The sequence below is a fragment of the Limulus polyphemus genome, unplaced genomic scaffold (assembly GCF_000517525.1).
Source record: "Limulus polyphemus unplaced genomic scaffold, Limulus_polyphemus-2.1.2 Scaffold204, whole genome shotgun sequence".
NCBI lineage: Eukaryota > Metazoa > Arthropoda > Merostomata > Xiphosura > Limulidae > Limulus > Limulus polyphemus.
The window spans coordinates 189,022-194,357 of NW_013665814.1; the positions used below are offsets into that span (position 1 = coordinate 189,022).

Consider the following 5,336-nt stretch of genomic DNA (forward strand, 5'->3'; position numbering starts at 1 on the left):
TCCCTTAATAGTTAAAACACTCTATAACATCCCATAATAGTTAAAACCACTCTATAACATCCCATAAAGTTAAAACCACTCTATAACATCCCATAAAGTTAAAACTACTCTATAACATCCCATAAAGTTAAAACCCTCTATAGCATCCCATAAAGTTAAAACCCTCTATAGCACCCCATAATATTCAAAAACATTTTATAACATTCCATAATAGTTAAAACTACTGTATAACATCCCATAATAGTTAAAACTACTGTATAACATCCCATAATAGTTAAAACTACCTAATAGCCTTCCATAATAGTTGAAAACCACTCTATAACATCCCATAATAGTTAAAACCACTCTATAACATCCCATAATAGTTAAAACACTCTATAACATCCTATAATAGTTTTTAAAAACCATTACAAATCCTATAAGAGTTAAAGCAAAACACTGTAACATCCCTTAACAGTTAAAAAAGTCACTCTGTAACAACCCATAATAGTTAAAACTACTCTATAACATCCCATAATAATAAAAAAATAGCATATAACATCCGATAATAGTTAAAACTACTGTATAACTTTCCATAATAGTTAAAACACTATAACATCCCATAATAGTTTTGTTGCTAAGGGTACATGCCAAGTTTTGTAACAATTACTTAATCGGTTCACCAGTTATGGTGGTCATTTATAAGCGGTGAAGAAACAAGGAGCTCCGAATATTGACATAGGGGTCAGCGTTCGGATTAGACCCGCTTTGCTATTCCCGGCAGAACTAAAGGGAATCGGTCCAGCAGTTTGCCGATTATAAGCAGATACAATGCATGGGAAATACATAGAGACTCGGAGGGGTGACATAGGGGAGTCAGATACGAACATCAGTACCTATATGTCACTCAAATGGAACCCAAAGGGAAATGCAAGGATTGGTGACAAATGTTCTAGCGGTTCGCCAGTTATAAGCGGACACAACAAACAGACTTCTGTCAAGTAATAGTTTAGATATAATAACATTTATTTATTTCTTTTATTATGAACTCAGTAATAACAGACAGCTTCTCCATTAGCTGAAGTATCCGTTCAATACACAGCAGGGACGATCGAGGGACATTTGGGGGGGGGGGGCATAGAGGTCAGATAGAAACGCTGACCCCCCTTTGTTCTTCCTCAGATATTCTTAAGAGTACGTGCAAGGTTTGATTAAAATCGGTTCACTTACAAACGGACACCCACATATAGTCTTTTATCAAATAATAGTTCAGATACATGGTAACCCAGTTTAAAAGTTTAGCAGTTTAAAACAAAGCATGAACTAACGATCCACTGGGTGGGTATTTCAACAAACTAAGGTTATATAATACAGACAAACTGTTAGCACTTGTGACCTACGTAAATTAGTTTGTAAAATGTTTACTTAGTAGTTAGATCTGGCCTTATTTGGACTTTATCTCCAAATATTTCACTGTAAAGTAGAGAGTGTGCAGTAAATGTCGAATTACCTTTACTGAAACTACTGCACGTAATGTGAAAGGGGTTTGAAAGTTTAGCTAGTAATTCTTTGTTGAACTTAACTGGAGAGTTATGTGAAAAACAAAATGTTTCAGGGGAAAAAATAATAATCTTTTGAGGTATAAAACCGAACTTTTCTGCTACAAAAGTCATTGGGCGATCTACTGAACTTTTACAATTAGAAATACTGTATAAAATAATACACACATCGTTTAAAATTGAAACTACTCCATTGTTTTTCAAGTTTCTGGAGAAGGGGAGAAAATCTGAGCCCTAGTCTTTGTTTATCGGCCATACGTTTTAATCAGTTAAATTATCTAGTCTCAGCCGTCATAAGTCGCAAGGTTGAATTGTGAAAAACTCATAAGATATGTCAATTGGTTTTCTAAGTGTTAACAAATAATTAATGAAGAAGTAGAATTGAACAGCTTACTCGTCAGCTTTTAATACAGTCGCAAGTGCTGATACGATACTGAAAATAACAGCTTAGACATAAGATAGATAATAATGCTTGGAGACGGCTTGAATGGGTAATAAAGAAAAAAATTAATATAAGTTTAACATAATAACAAATGTACAACGTTTCGACAAGGTTTTGTCATCATCAGGTACCTTGTCAAAACGTTGTACATCTATTGTTATGTTAAACTTATATTAAAGTTTTTCTTTGTAAAGTCTTACCACGTTCCATTATCTTACGTTTGGTTTAGGTAGCTTGGGGTAGAGAAAGTGAAACGCTTTTTTTTTCACGTGCACACTTTGCTTATAAATAAAATAACATATTTGAAACTTATCGTTATTCTTAGCGAATGGTCACTTTGTAAAGCCTTACCACGTTCCATTATGTTTGATTTAGGTAGTTTGGGGTAGAGAAAGTAAAATGTTTCTCTTTTTTTTTTCCACGTGTAAACTTTGCTTATAATGGAAATCATATTTTTGAAAACCTTTCATTCGTTAATAAAGTAATGATATCTATATCAATTCGTTTATCCTTCAGTGGGGAAAATTTTCTAGTTCTTAACTAAATAGTTAAATGCTTTTTAACACACTGTTAAGAAACGATAAAATAAAATTATTTGTTTGAATTTCGGCAGAACCTCAGGTCTAAAACCCTTAAAACTTATTAAAATTTTGGTTCCTCTTCTGTTTTAAACAGGACACTTAATTGAACTAAATATCGAAAACAAAGCAACTGTTAACATTAAATATAACATCAAGTAACAGCTATTAAAAAAATACCTTACTAAATCTCATAACCTAAGATAATATAGAGAATGTATCATTTCCAAGTAAAGTAACATTCTTAATATCAAAGACACTGTTTACACTCGTAATATCCATGTAAAAAACAACAAAAAAAAACACATATGATCGTTCGCTTCTACTTCATTAGAACAAAATCGTTCTTGTTGCTATTTTTGAAAGTTTAACTTCATTGTATAATATTGTAACATCTAAAAGAATACAACGCAAGAAACAAAAACCAGATATCAGATATGTCCAATATCTTTATTATTTAACCTTAAACACAAAATTGGGACGCCAAATATAGCAACTGAAAAGAGCAAAATTAATCATAGTATAGCTGATTTTCACATCCGCAGTATCACAGGGAAACATTGTACTGACATCTCTACAATAGTAATTTGATACATTATCTGTCTAACAGTTCGTTTGATAAATTTCCGCTCCAGTGACAATTTGAAAATAGAGAATTATAAACAGCTTAGAGTTACTTGTAAATACTTTTTAAAGTGGTATTTATAAAACAAAACTGACTAGGCATGCATAGAAAGAAATGGTGACTAGGCAAACATAAACATGTAACCCCTATAATAGAGAAGGGAAGGTTACAAAATTTCAAATATGGATCTATTTGCAACATACACGGGAATGAAATTTTCATCCCAAGAGTTAAATTTTACGTTAAATTTACGTTACACTTTACCATATAAAGTTTCTGATCGCGATACTTGAACTCAGTCAGGATACGGCAACAAGTTCAAAACTTCACGTGCTCAAGGAGAAGCTTATTTAACGCCCCGTTTTCTTCTACTTTACCCTAATCACCCATGTAACGGTACGGACGTTTAAGTGCGTGAATTATAGCCTAAACAACCCCAGCGAACCCAGCCGTTGTAAAACGTTTCTGGGAACGAAAGTTCTTTATCTGTCAGAATCCGCATATTCTATATTAATTTACCCTGATTTATTTACACTCAGGAGAATTACCCCCCCCAAAAAAACAAAAAACAAGACTACAACAAAGAAAGGACCTTCCAGTCCAAAACCCTTCATGTTAACCACTAGACAAACTCTGATTGAATTTAATGTGATTTGCGAATACAGTTTACTTCTTATGGATCTAAGTTATCTCGAAGTAATTCATCAGATATCTGCAGGTATTTCAACTGATGCGTAAATGCAGATAGCATTTAAGCCGTATTCATAAACTCACAGACACGTACACCTATAGCTTCATTGTTTGCAATGTATTCCCATTATCGTTGTCTATAACTAAATATTTTATTTCTGAGACAAAAAAATAGCATGCGCATGAAAAAGCCAAAATTCACCATGAACTACAAAATACTGAAGATATTAACAGGAAAAAATATACGAAACCCTGATTTTGCTTTTAACTATTGGAAACTTCTAGACTTATATAATGTACCTGATACATATATATATATACTAGACATAATATACTTTAAAGTTTAAGCAACTACAGAGTTTGTACAATCATCTTTAATTACAGAAAAAGAAACAAGCAAAAGAAAGATTAAAAGCAAAAAGAGGTAGAGCTTTCGCAGAGGGCCTCACGAGTTCAGTGATGGACTGTGGACCTGCGGATCAAGTTTTCGCATCCCGTTACCGACAAAAAAATCTCCGCACTTTGGGAACGGCTAGCGGAGACAACCCTTTAGTAGCTTTGTACAAATATCCGAAAATAAGCAAAACAAAGCCTTAGCAACATAACAGCTTCTCCTGAGTCTTCACATAGAAAGTTTAAGGTGTCCAATTACTGACCTCGTCAGCTAGTGTTTCAACAACATGTGCTTCATTAATAACAATAATTACTAGAATGTTTAATATTCATGGATGAAAAAGTAATTATGTATAAAATTTCAAACTGAAAAGCTAGAAAAATATCTCAAGATTTCAAAATGTTACCAAAAAACTTTAATTGTGCACTGAAAAACCTCATATATCCGAGTGTTCTTTCTCAACAACACAGCACGTGTAACAAGTACTTGCGTTTTGCAATAGATTCACTCAACATACAATTTAGTTATTATTCGCACACTACAGCACAGTGACACATTCTCCCCAAAGATTATTATATTTTGTGTCAATTGATCCTTATTTGATATTTTCATTTTTTCGTTGTCTGAAATTCCACTGTACAGCAACGAATACTTGGTTTACCAGTTTAACAGAATGTGAAATGTTAAGCAACATACCTGACATAAATAACTGAGCTGTCAGACTCTTCTTCTCATTACAATTACTTGTTAAGTACGTTTCTGCCGCATGTTATTAAAGTTCCACTTATTTCGGTGAATGGGTCTTTTGTTGGATATTTAAGCGTTTATTCCAAATGTCATTTTGATTACGGACGAAGTCATTTTTACCATCATAAAATACGTTTGCTTTGAATATTGGTAAAAACATTTATACCAACACCAGAAGTACTCTCTATATATCTTATGGTAATATTATAAGATGATTAAAATGATGCTCTATACGGACGGTTTTATCCGCAGAATTTTAAAATGTCCACGACTTGGCAATTTTACGAATATTTGTGTCTCTTTAATGCAGATTAGTTGGGGT

The 5,336-nt window shown here is 33.0% G+C and overlaps 1 protein-coding gene across 1 annotated transcript in view; it reads right to left on the bottom strand.

The window, feature by feature from the left end:
* LOC106478362 (homeobox protein unplugged-like) overlaps positions 1-5,336 on the bottom strand; it is a 42,844-nt gene that overhangs the window by 28,192 nt on the left and 9,316 nt on the right. The window lies entirely within an intron of this gene.